Consider the following 22,995-nt stretch of genomic DNA (forward strand, 5'->3'; position numbering starts at 1 on the left):
AACTGAGGAGAAAGAAATTTCAATTATATAAATCGTTAAAATACAATCAAAATAAAATTAATCATCTAAATATAATTTAAAAAAATGTATATGTAAAATTACGATATCACTTTTCACTATTATGCTACCGAAAGTAGAAATAAATTGTATCCATTATTTTAATAAGTATTATAAAAGTAATGATAGGCCCTTAATAATAATAACAATAATAATATTATGATGATGAATAATATAGCTTGGATATCTGTAAAAAACTTCCGCTATATAATTTATATTATTGTATTTTAAATAAAAAATTCTGACAACTTTCATCTTCCGTTAAAGCGATTATAGATTTTTTAAAAAGCAGCTTACACTTTTTTTAAGTTGTTATTCTTCCTTTATGATTGAAGAAAATAAAATATCTGATAGCTATCATATTGCTTTCTCTTTATTCAGTTCTATTTAATAAAGCAATTTCCTTGTAAAATATAAATTTTTTAAATCATATGACAAGTTTCTTTTTGTGTCTCAAATCATATTTACAATCAGTTTCGTAGGTAGAAAACATAAGTAAATTTCTTCACGATAAGCAACTGTAAAGGAGTTTCCTTGGTACACACTAATTAAATATATTCTAAAAAAAATCAATAGTAAATCAAATATCGCATGAGCAATGATAAAATCAACACAATTAGGTACTAAAATCCTTAAAAAAGTCCAATGTGAATAAAATCACACGGTAAAAGAAAAAGTAACATAAGAACAAATGACACCACAAACATAAACAGTCATAAACTAACATAAACTTAGATCATGTCCAAACTCATGAATAGAAACCTCTTCCTGATTATTAAAATTAGGTTCTTAGGTCTAATACATGTAGCCGCTTTAACCGTCTCACATTGTCGCCATTGTCCGAGAGGTTAACAACTAGGTGGTTCACGTGGTCGTTAAGCTTTATTTTGTACTTGTTGCCAATCGATTGACTTCTTTCCGAACATACTGTAATCCTAAGTACTCATGGATTTGGCGTTCCGAACGAACAATATCGCTTGCGTTATGCAGCTCGGAAATTTATTTTGAAAGCGCTGAATAGACTCTAAATTGCTGGTATTTGCCGTACCCCAAAGTTGGACTCTTTATGTCCAAATATCTTCTCTGATCACTTTATACAATAGTAGCTTGTTAGATACGTACAATTATAATTACCTGCCTATTAACCAGTATAGCTCCTTAAACTTGATTTCTACCTGCTTTCTTTTTTCTTTAATGTGAACTTTTCATGTTAAACGACGATCTCGGCAAATACCTAAATACATACACTCTCAGCTCGCGGGTTGTAACCCCCATCTAAATGGATTCTTGGGCAGTCACCCCTTCTCATCGAAGAAGTTATAAGAGGTTACTTCGCTTTTTATCTGTATTTTTCTCAATTTTCTCAACCGTTCGCTACAAGGTCTACTCCTGACTGTAATGAAGCTAAGGCTTGAGCTGGATCATCATCGACGACCCTGATTGCCGGGTCATCGGCAAACGATGCATCGTCCGTAACAAGAATGTCCGCAATGAAGACAGAGTAGTGGTTAGGCCACAACACTGATACCTGGGAATCACCCAGGGATAAGTATTGGGACCTATCCAATGTTGGGGGATCAGTGTTAGTGTCAAATAAATCAAATAACCCATCCTTATATTTAATCTGTATATTTACTATTATATTTAATCCATGTAAATTACAAATACGGTAAATTCATTCTGCTGTACCGTAGGTTAGTCGACTCTATTGTTTTACCATTTTCAAGTTTACGTGTAAACATCAAATTGTCTATGATTTTTTTTTTAATTTAAAAAATTTCTTACCTTGTAAACCAATGGCTCGATGTAAAAATTACCTACAAGTTACAAAGTACAAAAAAAATGTTAATTTAAGCGATGGGAAATTTTTTGCAGCTGAAAAATAAAATATGCTTTCATTGTAAATAGACATATCAAATTTTTCAGAAAAATATTAAAAATGCTTAATACAGTATTATAGTTTTTTTTAAGACTACTAAAAGTTTAGACAAAAATAAAGCTAAAATTTAATTTAATATTTTTAAAGCATTAGCTATATTTTATTTTTATAAAATTAACATTTCATTCACCGACTTGAAATAACATACCAATATTAAAAATAAATATTTAATTCTTTGAATTTTATCTTTTTGAAGTTGGAACCAAAGTAAGATAATTTTTAGTAGTTGGTTTTAATTCGGTTTTAGTTGAACAGCTGAAAACTTAACGTACTGAAAAAAGTACTATTTTTTTATTGTGGTATTTTTATATTGTGGTATTGTGGTATATTTTTTACCCGCTAAAAATATGGTTGAATAGAGAACCAAGGTAGATTATTTTAGACTCTCTACCTTAATTTAAGATATCTAATCGTTAGAATATTTGAAGATATATACTCCTGTCATACAACTCTTTAAAATATGTAATTTAAAATACTGAAATATTATTTTCAGAAAAAAAATTAAAAAAATGTATTAATTTAAAAATTGGGTGCTGTAGAACGTGTTAAATTTTATCTGTTTACGGCTGCTGTTTTTGAAATTCAAGGTATTTCTGTTACATTATTAGTAGTAGCATTGCAACAACTCATTAAGTAATAAATCTTTACAACATATTTCATGAATACCTATTTATTTAGTTCAAGAAATGGAGAACTTAACAAAATCGTATTATGTTAGCAAACATATTCCACCACTTTTAATAAGTGTATTCGATTTTTGAAGAAAGATCTAGTTACCAAAAATTCATACAGCTCTATTTATCTTTCTATCAGTTGATACTGATACCGACTATAGAATGTAAATTCTTGCAAATATATTACCTTGAAATTGTTGGAAGTTTTTCATTGTGATACGACTGGATAACCTTTACTACTGGTCACGCTTATCCGTATTCCATACTATTCGTTTATTACACAAACGATTGGTTTTATTCTAACATATGCCTTCTCCCGTTATCTCTCTCTTTAATTCAGACTGTGTTTACCTTCTTCGTAGTAAGATGGATACAAACACAGCATACACTTCAATAGTAGGACTACGTCACATCACGGCTTTATTTACAATTTCTAATATGAAATTAAAATAAATAGTGTTTCTTACTTAGAAAAGCTGAAAAGGAGACAAACCCTACTTATAGGCTACCAAATGTTCAGGAGTACTAAGATGAAGTTAAATTGTGTGCGATTCAACTCTGGCAGGATGTTTGTATTTTAAACTACCGACACGTCTTTCACAGAAAAAAAAACAATTAAAGGATTAAAAATGAATTTATATTGAAAATATCGTGGAAAAAAAACATGCTTAAAAGATTAATTTAATTATGGAATTAAGAAAAAAATGATAATACTGAAAGTTTTGAACCCTCTTATAAAAGGAACAAAAATATTTTAAAAAGTTACAGTTCAACTCTCTAAGTACGGTCTTCACTGTTCTCTTTTCAAAATAACAAACTAAATTAACATGTGTATTTTTCGTTCTATAAACAAAAAAAAATATTAATTTTTAAGAAATTTATATTGCAAATGATTGCTTACTTCTACTGCGACAAAAATTATTAATGGAACCCAAAACAAAGATATACTATTATGTATTTAAATCTATAAGGATGTAGGATAAATATTACGTAGTAACCTGTAATTTACAATTCTATCAAACAAGTCATATTTCTTAAAAGTAATAATATTATGCATTTTTTACAACAATTATTTTTTTATGTCGATTTGGATTTTCATGTTCTGATTGAGAAGGCATCCATTTCCATCACCCTAATGTACAACAATTTGATACGGGTTTTTAAAATAAGAACGTAGTGTGGTAGTCATTTCAGTCTTCTAGGTGTTCACTAATGCCGAGAAGCTTCTGAATTTTCATTGTTTCTTTCCTATGGGTTGCTTAAATGTGTAATTTCTACGTGCACTGTTTCTGGCGTGCTGCGGGAGTGTTCATATCTTTGTGCAACAGTACTATTCGTACAATGCTTCATGTACCCCCGTACGTCAAAACCGGTTTAAAAATTTCTTTTTATTTTAGTAATTAGTTTATTCAATAATAATTTAGATTTTTTGTTTAATAAATTTTATTATTCTTACGGTTATTTGCTTTTGTTTACTCCATACGTATATCTTCTGGGTGAGCTCTCGGTCTACGTTATGAAAAAAATATTTAGGTGTCGGATTATGGAATCGAAGTGTTGTTTATAAATAGTGGGATGCACGTTTCTTTTAAATTGAAAGATGGATTGATATGTCCATTCAACTTCTATTCATCACATTTCTTGCTAACCATGCATGAAGTGTAAATGTTCTATAGGTATTTTACTGTAACTATGTGATCTTTGTTACTAGCCTTAATGGTTGTGTGATCAAAGACATTCACTATTATTATGTAGGTGTCGTTGGAAAGTCAAATCTGTTTATGAAAAACTAAAAAGGAACTAAACTACTCCCTATGGTTCATTAACTGCTGCAAACTGGTACGTTATGCTATGACTCCTCATTTTTTAGCTATCCGTGAAGTAGTGATGTCCAAAATAAGATTTAATGATCGAAAGATAACTGATGAGAAAAATTAGTTTTAATTTTGAAACGTTGAGTCCTGTGCCATGGTTTGTGTGTGCCAAACGCTTGACTGAACAAGAAAGTCTGTCTATTATTAATGTGATATTGTGGTTTAGGGAGAGTTATTTTGAAAGTTACGTACTCGTATTTTTTTGATGTTACATTTTTTTATATAGTTATAACTTATACTGCATGTAAAATATAAAGTGTATATATATATATATTTAGAATATTGTAAAAAAAATATATATATATTTTTACTGATTATTTACGAATATGCATAGGCGTCAGTATTCTCTCCTACAATAAATTAAAATTTTTATACCAATGTTATAATGGTTAACCTGATTCTTATTTCTAAACCTTAAACTGTTTTAAACGGAACACTGGAATACAAATTCAAAATATATTTAAATTTCTGAAGCCACACAAAACAAAAATTCTTTTTCATATGCGTTTTTGTTTTGAACTACAACCTTCGACTTCGGAAATCAGCTGCAAACAAAACCTACTTAACGGGATATACACAGTTTTATTAACAAGTTATATACCTTTACATGCAGGTTATAAAACCTACAATTATAGCAACTAAACTGAGGATGGAAAAATATTATTATTTTTGTAATTATCAATGCTTTTTTTCAGAATCAATTTCAGATTGCAATTATATCGTATCTTAGGTTTTTTGTTGTTTTTTTTTTAATACAATATTTGAAGCACAAGCTTTACCCGCTTGTGATTTATACGTAGTTTATTATACTAATATACTAGTCACCCAAATACATGTTCTCTTATAAGAAAATTTAATTTTATATACGGTATTTTAATTCTCAGTTTTTACATGAAATATAAATACTTCGATTTTATATTACCTTCAAAAATGTATAATAATACCATCTAAACTGATAATATTTATTTTTAAACGTATTTCAGACTTAACAGGGTTCGGACGTACGAGACATGTAACATCATTACATTCACGGTTAATTTTTATAAATAATAACTTTAGCAGAAATGAAGTTGTGACAAATTAACTGTTTTCAAAATAACGAAAATTCTTCTATTCTTCATTATCTTGTATATCACATTTTAACTCCGAGAGAAAAACTTATTAACTCAAATTAGGTTTTTCTTTCATTCTAAGTATTCCAGAAAAAGTAACGATCTTGTGCCAATAAGTAACTGCCAGTAAGTAATTTCTTGTTTTTTTTCTAATACTGAATATTTTTTATTACTCAAAAATTGTAAGTTCTTTTTCATAAAAACTAAAAAAGCTACAGAAAATGAAAGTATTTTATTTTCATCTATAAATAATTAAAACTAGGTATGTTACATAAATAATAAAACATTTCTTAGCCATATCATAATTATTTAACTACATATTTTTATCCTATAATCTTAGATACTATCACAGACGGAATACAATTTTGTTATTTATGAATACATTTTTACTCTCCCGTCTAGATAGCGCTATAGCAGAGATAGAGATAGCAGATAGAGCTCTAGAAGGGAAAGTATTGTAATCGGTCCAATTTCGGCATATGCGGGTTTCACCGGATTTTAACTTTTTGACACGTAAAGAACCCTAAAACCGGATGTTTTCCGGATGTTAATTTTTGTATGTACGTGTGTTCGGTGTTTGCCTCTAAATCACCTTATATATCCAGAACTACTGAACCGATTTTGACCAAAATTGATCAGGTTACTTCTATATATGGAGAATTCATGCCATTACATTTTCAACTTAAAAGGTCAAGGGGATGAGGCTGCAGAACAAGGTCACCCTCAGTATCTCAAGATTTCGCCTAATTAAGGTCATATTTTTCTTAGGCACATTTGTTAATTAAAATATAACAATGTCTGCAAAAAAACCTTTGCAAAATCGCAAACCCACCCCAAAAAATGCTGTTGTAGTTGTCTGCTATATTGTGACGTCACAGGTGAGCCGTAGAATTAAATAAATGAATAATATTTAAAGTATAAAAAAGTAATTCGATCTGGATGGGTCTCGAACTTAATCGCCCGGTTGACTCGGAACTGGTGCGATAAGGCTCGCGGCTACACCTGCCTGCCAACCTTACAGACAAAATTTGTCCTATATAAGTTGTGAAACTACACTAGTTTAGTTAGTGCCAACCGTCGCCGCTAGTACCGCCATACCCGAAGTAAATACGGCATGCGCGCGCGTTTTAGTTAGAATCATTGAATTACAAAACGAAAAAATATTACATTTAAACAAAATTATAAATATTTTAAATTAAGTTGTGTGTGTAATCCGTGTATCAGAAACAATGTTGTCAGATTTTTTTCAGTAAAATTACATGATCGTAAAAATATTATTTTAACTTTATTAAAAAATAATTTTTTCATTACTTTTAGTAATACGGTATGTGTAAGTAATTTCTGGGTGTTATAAGTCAGTTGATGATAACCTACGCCTAAAAAATTAGAACATCTCCATATAAAAAAATATAGCATAATCAATCATTCGTGGAATCCTGCTTTCTCGGTTGGTTTGAATCATTTCGGAAGTCAGTCAGGCCCCCAAATTTGAAAGAATTATATAATTTAGATAACTGTAAAAACTTTTGATGAACTATTATGTACTTTCAGTACACAATATTATCCAGATTGTAAATGTTCTGATTCGTAACTGAATTTGAAATAATGCCATTATAAAATAACTACACATATGATAAATATATAGACGAGCAACTATATGTCAAACTTCCATATATCGAAAATCTCTATATATCGAACTTCTTTCAGGAACCTCAAATTTTCATTAGAAAAACAGTTTCTGTATATCGAATAAACATCTTTGCATAAAAATACCTATCTGAATACCTATTGCACTTTAAAAGCAACCATGGATTTCGTTCATAAGAAGTAATATAAATTAAATATGAAAAAAACTGTTTCACCGATTCTTACTACAATATAAATTTACCGAAGACCGGAAGGTAATTTACGAAAAAGCAATAAATACTTGTCGGTGAGGTCATACGTTATTCTTAGCATCTTTCTACGAATCCTTTTCGTAAAACTTGGAACAAGATTTTTACTTTAAATTCAGTTTAGCTTTAGATTTTTTATAGTGGTATAAACAATTTTGAAAAATCGTGATTCGGTTATCGTCTTCGAAAGTGTCTGAGGAGATCGGAAAAGATCAAAGTGTTTAATACGGATGAAACTGGTGTTTTTTTTTCAAACGTTTGCCCATTAAACTTTTGCTTTCCGAGACGATAAATGTTTTAGAGGAAAACATAGTAAGGACCAAATCGCGATTGTCGTTTGTGCGAATGTGACCGTAAAGAGAAATTAAAACTCCTTGTGATAACAAAAAGTAAAAATCCACGTTTTTAAATGCGTGAAATCGTTTGATTTGACTACGATTTTAACAAAAATTGATGATGGCCGAAGAAATCTTTGACAGTGGATAACTAACTTTGATAAAAGGATAATCAAACAAAAAGAAATGTGCATCGTTTTGTGAACAATATTGCCCGGCACATCTTAATTTAATTGAACTAAAATTGACTATCATTAAACTCGTTATCCTCCCGCCTAATACGACCACTAAATTACAACCCATGGACCCAATGGATATTTAAAAATCTGAAAGTTCATTACCAAAAATAGAATTTCAAGCGCTTGATTTTTGCATTTAAAACTGACGAATCTACCCAGAAATTAGTAAATTTTCGATTATGTATTACATAATTAACAATAAATGTAATTAATACAGTATTAATGTAATTTTTAGTATTTATGTAATATTACAAACAATATAATATGTAGTATTAATGTAATACTACTATCTATAATTTGTAGAATTAGTGTAATTTGTATTACATTAGCCGGAATATAGGAGTATGATATCCTACCCAATTCGATAAAAAACTGTTTTGCTAAACCTGGTTTTGTAGAAGAAATTTCTAAAGGAAATCAAGAAAAGACGGAAGATAAAGTGCAAAAAGAAACAGAAATTAAAAAAAAAAAAACATGGAAACAACTCCTTTCATTAGGACAAATAAATATTTATGGGTACTGCAAGGTTGGATTTTACTTTTTAAAAAAACGTACAAAAATTTCGAGCTTTTGATTTCGACAAAAAGAACTTTCTCAGTACTTTATTGATGAAAATAATTTGGTTTATTGCATAAATATTGATGAGTTCACAAACTCATCACTTAGGACAAGTTCATAAACCTGAGGACGAGCGCCTTGTCATAGATTGTCTAAGTGTAGTTTAAAAGCGGTTCTACTACACAACACTAACAAATATCCTTCAATACCAATCGCTTATGGTGTTAATTTGAAAGAGACATACGATGTGATGAAAGACGTTCTTGAAAAAAAAAATTATAAAAAACATAGCTGGAACATATGTGGTGATTTGAAAGTTATAGCTATTTCATTAGGCAAGCAGTTAGGATATAATAACAAGTGCATATGTTTTCTTTGTGAATGGGACAGCTGAGCTAGGGATAAACATTATGTTACGATAGAGTGAAAGAAACGAGACAACTTAACTTCAAATGGGAAAAATATTATTCATGAGCACTTCGTTGAACCCAAAAAAATATTTTTACCCCCTCACAATATCAAGCTAGGACTAATAAAAAAAGTTGTAAAAGGAATGAAAAAGGATAGTCCCGGATTTTTGTACATCAGGCGGAAATTTCCGAATGTAAGTGAAGGAAAAATTAAAGAAGGAATATTTGTTGGTCCTCAAGTAAGAAAGTTGGTTAAAGATGATATATTTAACTCAGTGTTAAATAATGTAGAAAGTGTAGCTTGGGCTTCATTTAAATACGTTTGCGAAAGTTTTCTCGGCAAACAAAATTCCAACAATTACCACGATATTGTTAATCAACTTCTTACTTCATACAGAGCTACGGGATGTAATATGTCTTTGAAAATACATTTCCTGCACTCACATCTGGATTTTTTCCTGGACAACCTCGGCAACGTAAGTGACGAACACGATGAACGTTTCCACTAAGACATTTCGGTGATAGAAAGTCGCTGCTAGCCGATTACTGCTAGACATTAATTCGGCATGTTCCTGAGGCTGTTTATAAAAGAAAAGCATCGGCAAAATCATTCTAACACAGGTATAGCCATGGAAAATTATAAATTTTACAGATTTTAACTATATTTTTCCTTAATTTTGTTTTGAAGCGTAATTTATTTAAAACTAAGGGTGATAGAAAAATTGTATTTACAGATCTGTAATGTATGTAAAAAATCAATTCAAGAAGTTTTATCAAACTTAGAGAAATATTAAAAAAATATGTTTTGTTCTATCAGTGTTATCAACATTAAACAAATGTGTCTCACAATCAAACAACCAAATTTCAGTTAGGATAATAACATCAAGTAAAACATTTCAACTTGGCCAGAAAAAATTAATATTTTTCCGCATACTCCTAATATTTTGTAGAATAATACTAATGTAATGCTCAAAAGTATTATATTTATTAAAGTTAAAATTAATGAAGTCATTTAATGAAATAAAGTTATTTACCCCAGCCGTATTTCATTTAACATAAAAAAAAATATATTTAGCTCACAGATCCCGCAGATTTCCAAGCAATTCAGTTCTATTACTCTAGAATTATCAGTTTTTCGCAGAAGAACTTTCCCACCTCTCAACCATAAGTACTTGAAGACTTTTGACTTTTTAGCTTCTTTTGCCGCAGCAAAAATCTTACGCCATGATGGACAAAGACTTTCATTAATGTATATCGGGTTATCTGATGTCATGCCGATGTGACTAGTTGAAAAATCTTGCTTTACTCTCCTTGATTTCATGATTCATCTTTCACACTTCTTCTAACAACTCTAGCAATTATTTCCGCCGGCCCAATGGACTCTTTATTACGTTTTACTAGTCTATGACAAGCATCTAATTCGGTTTCGCTTATACTAACACCTAAACCCACTCCGAACTGCTTAACTATGCTACACACATTATCATTCGGTATCTCTGGTACTCCGAAAATTTCAACACTACTAGATCGTGAGTATTGTTCCATATCTATAACTCTTTTTTTTCAACTGATTAACTTTCTACCTCAATGTTTTCTGCCGTTAGAGACTCGATTTTTGCCAAAAAAGATTTAAGTTTATCATTATTATCTTTAATTATTGTATTAATTTCGGAAATTTTTTCATTACAATTTTTAATCGAATTACTAAGCTCTTATTCAGTAACCTTAATATCTCTTTTAAGTACATCCCTCAGTGATTTTATTAAATTTGCCAGAACATTGTTGGTTATATTATCACTTTTCAAAATCGATTCAAATTTCACACTTTCACGCAGTACATTACGACAAGTAACACTAAACCATGATTGTTTTCTTTAAGCAAGAATTCGTCTTCTTTATTCATATTGACGCAGGCACCGTGAAATAAACTGCTGCATTCAAAGTAGGACATTTTTACATCTTTATTACGGGTTGACTTATTGTAAGTAAAGCGCTTTGACATTTTTAAATATTTAATATTCACATTTCTTGATCGAAACGTACTACAACCGCAATTGCAAATCATTTCTACTTCATAGAAAATAATTGTTAAAGTGGATAAAAATGATCGTTAGTAAATAAGTTAAAGTGAGACCACTCGACATAAATCCGCTTCGCTCGCCTCTGAGATATATTCTATATATATATTATTCATTTATACATATAACTGACATAGACATATATTTATATTTATTTTATCTTCCGTTTCATTTAACGTTTGGGTTGCGGCCACATCAAAATTCCATTATAGAAAATGTTTTGTTCTATAGAATCATACGGTATAAGTTTTTTTCACAGATACCTTTTTTTGGATAAGTAATAATAATCAACTCTTGTAGTTTGTTTTTTTGTAAAAGAACGGGTCAACACAAAATTTATAAATTTTCTTGCAAGCACATTGGTAGGATTTCACTGTTAATTTGAGATGAATTAAATAAAAAAAATATAAAATATACTTCAATTATCCTTTAGTTTTGGATATGTTTCTATGAAAACAAGATACTTTCTGGAAAGATGAGGTCATTACTTTAGGAAATCGTGTACTGTTTTACTGTAAATTAATCCCCAAAACAGTGAATTCTATTAATTTATATTTAAATAGTTTCAATAAATTCTAACTACATGAATTTTCTCTTTATTTTGGTTTTATATTTTTTTACCGCTGACCAAATGTCAGCGGTAAAAAATATGCGTAACATGGTTAAAAAAAAATAGAAAAGCCAATGAAAACCACCCACATAGTTAAAAGAAACTACTTTTCCTTGAACAATAAATAAAATGATAAATTGAAATCAAACAGTCTTAACTTAAGATCTCTAAATTATCGTATTCTTGCTTGTCATTCACAAAAAGTACTAAATTCATACTGTAATACTGTTGCATCCTTTCATGTTTATTAGAGTCTTACTCCTTTGTAATTCAAAGTCTTACTAGATAACCGAAATCGTAAAGGATTTTATAATATCAAATTATAATCTAAAACAATACATATACTTAAGGGTACGCGAATACTTGTTTACTAAGATATTGAAGGCTTTATTTATTTTATCCTAATCGGAAATATTTTTGTTAGTAACGGTCATCAAAATTAATAATAATAATTATTAATATAATAATTTAGTAAACATTTCTTGTTGCGATGAGGAAAGGAATCTATGATTGGCTAGAATGATTGTGTATTATCGTTATATGATTGTATTATCATTATATTGTATCGTTATCATTATGTTGTATTATAGTTATATTATTGTTATGATCGTTATATTTACCGGTTACACTGGTTAATATTTACCGGTGAAGGTTAGAATTTTTAATCGCACTTGAGCTGTATTTCATCCTGTTTACGCATTCAGTGTTATAAGGAAAAAATTTCAATATACAGTATTTTCAATCTGTTCTGTATGATTTTGAATACAATAATCGTTGGTATTTCAATTTAATGTATTTATTCACAGATATTTACAATATACGGTCACTGCAAATTTTTTTACAACATAAATTATTATGGTTTTACGTTAGTATAATTTACATTTTAATAAATATGCTTCCGAAATACATAATAGCGTACTGAAAAACAAATCATCTGTTCAAGCATTTAAGAAAGAATGAATCTAGGCAATGAAATTTCATTGATTCAAAATAATTTTAATAAAAATATTACCGTACTACAAAAAGTAGAAACTTTAAATAGCAAAACGTTCGCTTGAAGGTAACAAATTCCTCTATATTCTCATAACTCAAATGTGACAGTACGTTATTTAATATTTTTTTAATACTTTACGGTTTATGGCTGTCAGAATGTGCTGACCAATTTTATAATGTAGAATAAAAATCATACAAATACATATTTAAAAAAAGCAATTTTTTTACCGTTAAAATTCATCCAGATATTTAGTTTCAATACATTAATAATTTCATATACTCAAATCAGTACATTACAATTTTTCATACCCTACTGGATAAAAGAAGATTATAAAAATGTTCTCATGTATGTGCGCGCGCGTATGTGTGTGTAGGGGATCCGAGTAATAATTTTAAATAAATATAAAAACAATAATATATTCAAAAGTATTGAAATGTTTATAAAATGTGATGAAGGTCAGAATATTTTATTCTATTAGAGTACCTGCCTAAAAAACAAGTTCAAATTTAAAACATTTGGTTAGCGGTAAAAATTCATAACGTGACTTTGGTTTCTCAACTCTCACAACTCCAGTAGGTCCTTTATAGGTAAAGAACAAAATTTAAAGTCAGGATTTTTCATGTTATAACCTCACTATTCTATTTGCTAAGTAGTGGTAATAAATGAACAGATGTAAATCTCAGTTAATTTTAATTAGTGAACTATTTATTTATTGCTTCTTTTGCGATTTCTCCATTTTTTTTTTTTTTTTTAATTTATTCACTTTTTAATGCAGTTTTTAATTTTTTAGTTTTTATCATATGAAACGTTCAGTAGTCATCTACTAAAAATTTTCTGAAGGAGCAGTTTTATTATTTATAATAGAATTAATGTAATCTTTAGAAAAATTCTACTGCATATTGTTAGTAGACAGACAGTTGCGTGTACCGAAATTTTAACAAATGTTAATACATTTGGCAGTCCAAACACATAAGATCTGACCGTAGATAGATAACAGATAAATTTGATCATTCAAATACTATGTGTACGAGTAAATAATGTAAATGTTCAAAAATCTGTATAAATATAAACTAACTAGTTCAATACCCTTGAATACCTTAAGCCTTTAAAAAATTGATGACTAGGGCAAGTAGACAATTAAAGTGTGAGGGATTATTACTTTGGGATTATTACTTATTTTTACAATACTACAGTATACGCCATTAAAGATATAATTCCTTTTTACTTCCTTCTACGAAGTAAAGGAAGTATTGTGATCACGAAAAATTTCGGCTTTCAGATTTCAACGGAAATATCCATTTTGACGATCCCTGAATCCATTTTTACTAGTTTCGGCGTAACGTCTTTACGTACGTTTGTATTTCGCGTAACTCAAAAACGATTAGCCGTAGGATGTTGAAATTTTGGATTTATAACTGTTGTAACATCTAGTTGTGCACCTCCCTTCTTTATTGCAATCGACTGAACCAAAAGTGTCCAAAAAATTCCAAAAATAAAATTGTATTTTGGACTTTTTCTTAACTGCAATACTAAGCCCTCATTGAGAGCTTTTCAACGATATATCATAAGTGGTACTTATTTTATCATTCCAGAGTTATAGCCAAATGAAATTTTAATTAATGAAATATTTGGATCTAATAAGGGGAAGGCACATCGGTTCGAATCAGACTTCATATCCTTTTTTTTTAACTTTTTTTTAATTTACTTTTTTTAATTAAAAATATATTGATTTATTAATAATTTTTAACCCGTGATTGTAAAAAAGTTTTACAATAATTAATAATTCAATAATAACAATAAAAAAAGTATGAAAAAATCAGAAGTTATTAGCGAAATAAAACGTTATGTACGTATAAAAATATGTATATGTAATATAATGGGCATTACTACATACGTGTATATGAAATAGATTTGGTGAAACATCTGATTATTTAATATTAATTGAAAATTATAATTTAAAATCGTATTATTTTTGGATTTCATAGTTTAACTTTAATTATTCTGGAATTTCTGTTTAATTTTATCTACATTAAGGTTAACTATAGAGTGACAAGAATATACCCTCACAAGAACAACATACACACTGAGGCACACGTGCCTGATATTTAATAAATTGCAAAAAATTCTTATCTTTTAGTACATTACTCCTCTGGTATTGTCGGACAATATTCTCTTTAAGTCGGAGTTGATCATTTCGTTTATTTGTTTTTTTTTTTTGCCAATCATTTAATCGCTCTTTGGTTTGATATAATTCTTCTGATCTTAATTTGTGTACACGTCCTCTAGTTTTCAAATGTTCTCTCTCTCTTTATATTCATCCTCACTTAATCATTTGATTCTTTCCTTGGTCTCAACATTTCCTTCTTCTTTATATTTATCATCTTCTCTTAATCTTTTCACACTTTCTTTGTTTGCAACATTTTCTTCCTGATTATTATTGTTTGGTTTGTAACATTCTCTTACTTTTTATTCTTGTGTTTTAACATTTTCAATGTTCAGTATGTTTCACATTTTCTGATCTAGTAATATGAGTAATAATGGGACTTTTACTCTATCCTAATATTTCATCTTAGGTTTTTGAATTAATAATTGTATAAATATTTGATGTTAATAAAAAATAATATTTCAGCAGTTGTGTAATTGTCCACTTTATTAAAGAACTGGAGGAACGTATCTCACTTTTAAATGAAACAAGTTTAAATGAAGTGCAGCAAGAAATATGTATATGTGATTTAATAGGCGTACAACGAAGTCATGTAGTGTCCACATCATTTTTTTTTTTTAATTATCGATCTAAGAAAAAAAAATTATAATCTGATATTATTTATGCTTAAAACACAAACAAAAGTTGCTTTTTATGATACTAGTATTTTGTTAATAATTTTTGGGTAATTAAAATTTTAGATAAAAATAAAAAATTATCAGAGATAAAAAATTTTAATTTAAAGATTTATTAATAAAGTAGTTTTATTCAAATTTTATCCATTTAATATTTTTTTATATATATAAATAGTATTTTACATGAAATATTCGAGTTTTTATTTATGACAAAGAGAATTGTTTTGTAGCAATCTCATTTGCTACAAAATCCTAGGTGTTGCTAGAAATACTAAAACCATTAAGTATTTTAGAATATATATTTCTGCAATGTTTGAATAAAGTAGTTCGCATTTTAAACGTAAGCGTTATGTAAAAAAAGTAAAAACTGATATCAAGCCTGATAGTTCAATACGGGTATTAAGAACATCTCTTTTACGAGATTACTTTTTGCAATAGTATAATTATTTTATCTTACAAACGATAAAATTATTTTAAACGTTACTGCATTTGATTTGAAACCAAATAATTAAACTGGATGTTTATTTTTTTATAATAAATTATGGTTAATGTTTAATAAAGTTTATTATATCTTAATAAATTGAGCTTGAACAGTGATTTTTAAAGAACAGCAGTCTTTTTACGAAATGTACACACGCGATTATGGTTTTTTTTTTTTTTAAATTATGAGTTTAAACATGAGTTGTAAAACACTTCTGAAATCGTGTCATTCCTGATCCCAAGAATAACCCATCCCACGCCATACTTTCTAAAAAGAAGTAAGAAATGAAGAGGTCTCTTATTATCTTCACTGATCCAAAAATATTGTTGCACATCAACATACCAAGGTCACTCACTGAATGCAGATGATGAACATCCCTACAATGGCGTCTTCGTTCTGTTCATCACAGTGATGGTTGTCTAATGAAACATCATTACAAAGGAGCAATGCTTATTGTATTTATTCAACCTCAGATGTTTCATATTCATTACAGCCATAAAAAATATTGGGACAGGTTATATAATACAGCAAATTAAAGTATCCCTCTTGTTTGTAAACAATGCCTTAAAATCTTATAACAAATAATTGAAAATCTTATAATATACATATTATTTTTCTATAAAATATTTTTAATAATGACCTTTAACTTGTGTAAGGACATAATCTCTTTCTAATTATATATCTTTTTTATATGAAATTTTATATGTAACAAATGTAATGCAATAAATTACATACCTATTTCTACTGGTCCTTTAAAATTTACAATAATAAACTATCTTTATAATCCGGTAACAGTAAATTAATTCTAAAAACAAAATCTATTTAATATTGAACAATTTAATAAAAGGGATACAATCTGTCTTTCCTTTTCTGATACCTATATTTCTTAAAATTTATAATTAGTAGTTGCTATATAATCTCCTTATATTTATCGTTTGTTTCCAGACAGTCATATTTATGAAACATTTATTACAGAAATTATAAGGAATAATGTTTTCTATACAACGTGTTTTGTTTAAATTCGCTGTATTAATCTCTAATATCTATTTAAGATAGTTTAACTGCATAAATTCTATTCTCCCTGAGTATAACATTAAAATAAGAAATACATACACACACACACACACACATATATATATATATATATATATATATATATATATACAAACCTACTAAAAAGTAAACATTATAAATATTGATAACTTTATGCAGAAATAGTTGTTGATTTTAGAGGTACTTTTTCACACAATATTTAAAGAAAAACCATTAGTTACAACACAGTACAACATAAATTTGACATCTTAAAATAAATTCATTAATATTAAAATTTAATACATGAGTGCTTTCTTAATATAAAAAGCAAACCGCTGGATTATTATTTTATTTATCCCGTTAAAAATAAATTATTTTCCCCAAAAATAATAAAGAAATAACGGTGGTATTTTGTTATTATATGATAAATAGCAGTTGTTCTCGGTTTGTGGTTTTCTCTAAGATATCAACTTTGCGTGACCTTCAATTATAGTCATTTCATACCACGAGTAATTAAAACAGTTGTTACTGTTACAGGTAATTTTATTAAAATTGCTTACAATTCCTAAAAATACAGAAATACAGTGTACGCATTATTTAGTATTTTACCCAGCAATATATACTGTAAAATTTTATCAAAACTCCAGTAGCTTTTTTTTAGAAATGCTACTTTGAAATGTATAATTATTAAGAAAATTTGTTATAATTTAAAATTTTTTTGGAGAAATTTAGCTTCAAGTTTAGAAAAATAATTATCCTGCATATTATGTAAAATACGTAGCTTATTATTTGATTTAAGCTGATTCTTATAATAAAATTTCTCTAATCTTTCTTGAAAGAATCTTTGACGTGCGACTACATAGCTCAGTAATATTGTGAGTTTTCCATCATAATTAAATTGATTAAATGAGTATTATTTTATTGATAGTTCCCAATTGAAATTATAAAATATTTTATAATATTTCAATATTATAAAATATTGAAAATTCCAAAATGAATTTTTGTTGGGCTCAGGAATTTAATGTTTTGAAGAATAAAAAGTTTATTGTTTTTATACAAATCCCTGAGGATGTTAATAGTGAGAATAACTAAAATAGTGCATTGAAGATAAAAACTGTAGTAAAGAATTTACACCACGAAATACCGTTTTCATTAGTTATTTATTCTCTGCACTGTTGTAAAAAAGATTTCTAAAATTATTTATTTCTCCGAGGTAATCTCAAGAACTTTGAAAAATTCATTCAAGGTGAAAGAGTTTAGTTTTTTACGTAATCTCCTTGATATTAAAAGAAGTATCCTGATTTTACCCCTTACAATTATTTTGTAATAATTTCATAAATAGTGTATAAATAAAAATAAAATGTTAAAAAACTCTTAATAAAATGTACACCAATATGTGTGTTCTAATAAAAGGCTAATTCTGTGAACCCGTTCGATTAACGTGAATAAAGATTGTTCTTGTTTTTTGTTAGCTTCATCATTTAAAAAAAAATAATAATAATATTGTGATATTTGAAACGCTTTCTTTTAAAATGTTTTATTTTGATCTGTAAGATACTCAGAACATATCATAAAGTTCAGGCCTCATGACATTTTTGAGTTCAGGCCTTAAGCAGACCTGAACTCAAGAATGTTCAAAAATGGACCTAAAGAATCTTAGGTCCATTGGCCCTACATGCTAACAAACATTAAAAAGTTGTAACATTCGAATCATTTTTCTCGAAAAACAGTTTTTTTATCTCAGAGGTAAGTAAAGTACACCGTGGTGACGAAGCGGTACAGGCTCTTTTTGCCCTCCTTGGCCAAGATTTTCAGTTAATGAAAATTTGAAGGGCCTTGTAAATACAAAATATCTAAATATGATTGCAATCAATATTTGACCGAATTAATATTTAGAAAAATGTACGTATGTTTAATTTTTTTTTCTTCCAAGGTGAGATGAGGGAATACCATTTACGTACGCCCTCCGAGGAGAGTAGTGACGGGTTCGCATCAGGTTCCGCAAGATGTTATTACTGGCGTATGTATACCTCCGCCCTACCGACTAAACCTAACCACCTCACCCACTCCTCCTCATCGGAGCTGGACCCGCAATTAAGCATTACACAGCCCCGGGAGGTGCCTTCGAGTTCGGAGGAATCCAGAGTCCCCGTGCATCATCACCACCGCCCATCCACGCAATCGCGGACAAACGACGACTACGCAGAGGACCGTCTGTTACCCCCTCCCTCTTCGGTACATATTTTCATCTCTTTCACAGATCTTCTCACTCGCTTGTCTTATCCTCCTGCGCTGAGGTCCTATCCCTGTTCTCTACCTCTTTGGTTTGTAGGATGACGGCCGCTAGTTTGGAGACACGTTCCACTCTCATTCCCCTCGCAGCATAAAGTCTATGATTGACTCCGGTGTCAGTTCATGCAACCCTAGTTGTCAACGCACTCGATCCTACCTTCGGCAATGGTATACCTTATGTTCTGCTGTATCAATAATGGGGCAGTATCTACTCCTAGGGAACTTTCTCCTTCAAAATCGGCACAAATACTCCTCAAAATTCCCATGAGTGCAGAGCACCTGTGTAAGGTAATAATTTGTCCCCACATGGCCCCTCCGAATCCAAGGGGGCAACCTGCTGATGAGACGCCTCGTCTACATACTCTTAGGTGATCCTTTCCAAGATGTCTGTCATTCCTCCAAGAGTAAGCTTTCTACTTCTTTTCTGCTCATACCATCCATTGTAAATCCTCAACAATTTTCTCGATTTAAATAGTATCAGTGCTGCTATTACCTCTACCGCGTTTCTAGAAATCGTCCTATAGGCAGAAGTGACATTGATTAATGTCCTCCTCTGAAGTGAGGAGAGCCTATCCGCATTCCTTCTCTTCTCTAATCCCTCCTGCCAAGCCGGGACGGCGTAAAGGAAAATGTAAACTACCGCAGATAGGATTAGTCGTCGCTTACTGGCCCTTGGTTCCTTGGTCCCTTGGTATTGGTCATCAGTTTCTTCAACCTCCCTAGTGTACTCACCGCATGTTTTGTTACTTCAGCCAAGTGCACATTAAAAAGACCCGACTGATCCAGGAGTATTTCTAGGTATTTGGCAGACCTGGAGATAGCTACTATAACGCCATTAACTTGTATATTTACTTGTCTTATCCTCCTACGGCCGACCAACGCAATCATCTGACTCTTTTCCGGGGCCAAGCTCAATCACCTCTCGCTGACCCATTTGCTCGCCACTCCACAATCCAACTAGCAGAGTCCTCTACTTCAGTCTCTGTCTTTCCAGCCACGAGTAAATCCAAGTCATCGCATACCCTGTTAGTTTTGCATCGCCTGGAAATGCCATCTGCAGGAGTCAATCATATATCAAGTTTCCCAGGAGCGGTTCAAGGACCGACCCCTGTGGAGAAAAAACCCTCTCCACATCCAAAACTCCTCTTCTCCTTCCGTTTTGTCTTTAATTCTTCATTCATGGAGAATTCTTCTTTCTGTTCACCGTGCTGACTAAATGCTCACCCTCCTGGACCTTAGCGACTCCAACAACACTGACCAGGGCACACTGTTAATTGAGTTCCTGACGTCTAATAGGACTACAAGCAGGATCCTATGTGGACGCCAGGCATCGCTCGCCCACTCCTTGGTCCATTCAACCAAGCACCTGATGGCATTGGTGATAGATCTATCCCTGGTAAAACCAAATTGATTTGGAGCAAAACACCCTGCTGAGTCAATTTCTTTCCTCAGTCCCTCAGCCAGTAGTCGATCACACACTTTGCCAAGAATGTTCAACAAGCATATCGGTTGAAATGTGGTCCTCTCAGAACCACTACTTCCCGGTTTCGTATAAGTGTCAATCTGGCTTCTTTTCATATTTGGGGAAAGCTCCATTCATTAAGTGCCGTATTGAATGTACCCAATAACATTCAGGAATTTCTTTCCGCCAAGACCCTAACCAACATACGGACTCGACAAGCCCGAGCCCTCACGGGCTCGGGCTTATTAATCTTTACACGCCTCACCGCCAATCTCATTATGTTTAATTCTACACACGTATAGGTCACAATGTTCATGCGTTTTATACTGAAAAAGGAGCCCTGAATACACGTCTTTTACGATTCATCGTTTAATCAAAATCGATTCAAACTCTTATTGTCCATTTGTAAAGATTATTTTTTTACTTATCTTGAACTAATGGCGAACTAACTTGAATTAAAACTTCTGAGAATTATTCTTAACGTTGTTTGAAGAATATTTTATATTTCTTGATAAACCATTAGGTGATTACCCCCTTTTAATATTCTTTCACGTTAACACAAAATAACGTAAAATCAAAGCAGCGTATGCATGTTTGTACGGTGACGTAATCATACGGGTTTAAGGATCTGGAGATGAAACAAAAGTCTTCCGTGAATTTGGCGTAGTAGATCTCAAAATTAATAAGAATAGCATGCATTTACAAAGTATAGAAAGAAGTGAAGTAATGTCCCACTTTACTTTTCATAAAGCCGAATTTGCTGATTTTCATCAACATACAAAACCTTAAAAAAGTTGTTATATTTAGTTGTAATTCAACTCTGTTGACGGACTGTATGACGGACATTATTACTTCATATTAAACGACTCTGACTACTGACGCTTTTACCTCAGAAATTGTTTTACAACCATAATAAAGGAAGACAGTGTAAAAAGACGAATTAGCGTACCCCTTTCTGTGAGAAATAATACGTTAAATCCATAAACTCTGAATCCATTTAATTGGAAAATTAAAACAGTAGTATTGACAATGATTTGTTTTTAGATTTATAAGGACTCTGATCACTCAACGTTTAATGAAAAGGTTTTTTCATAATTTACTCACGCAAGATTCATTTTAACAAAAAGTTTCAAAAAAACAAAATTGTAGTATATAATGTCTGAAAGGATTTTTGTAGAAAAGTTTCCCTTCATTTTGAAAAAGGGAACCTTGCAAGAATTAAAAAATATTCATAATTGTTTTTCGATTATTTTGTCTTTTAATTTGTTTCCGTTAGAAAAATACTTGTCGCTTTTATGAGATGTTAATGATAGTACCGGGACTACCACCCGAAAAATTGTGCTAGTTCAAAACAACTGAAAAATGAATGATGTAAGGAGAAAAGATGACAAAAATAAAGAAAAAACTTCCAGAATAAATTTTTTTATTAATTTTTTTTTTTTTTATAATTCTGTAATTATTGTCTGAAATCTTAGACATATCTAAGTTTTTATTTGGCAGCTTAGGAATCTTAGGTATGTCTAAAACAGTATCACTATCGTATATCAAGATTCCAAGACTTATCATGTACTCATATAACATATGAATAGTATTAAATATCAAACATACACCATAATTTTAAAATAATTGCCAAACAAGTAAATATGACTTCTTAAGAAATCCACAAAGTTTTGAAATTATTATTTATAAATTTTTAAAACATTTCAATAAATTTAGGTAGAAACATTTTTATAGGTGGGGCATTATTTTAGTATATATCATGTCAAAGGTCATGATATTAAAAAAAATGTTGAAACCTGTTTTAAACTTCAAACTGGGACACCCGATTAGCAAAACTCTCTCCGATGATGGTACTGTTTAACGAAAACGTTTTTCGAAGGAAAAAATTAAAATGGATAGAAATGAAACAACTTACGAAACATGTTTGAAATATTAACGGAATAACAGATGGATAGTAACAACTAATACGGCTTGTAAAATATAAAAAGCAGTGAAATAAGAAATATGGGGATATTTGTTTGTTCCCGACCCCAACTGATGTTTATAAAAATACAGATCGTCTTTGCTCAACTTAGTTGAAAAAGTGTCGGACAAATTAGATATATTTATTTATCT

This window comes from Lycorma delicatula, chromosome 1 (assembly GCF_047948215.1).
Source record: "Lycorma delicatula isolate Av1 chromosome 1, ASM4794821v1, whole genome shotgun sequence".
Lineage (NCBI taxonomy): Eukaryota > Metazoa > Arthropoda > Insecta > Hemiptera > Fulgoridae > Lycorma > Lycorma delicatula.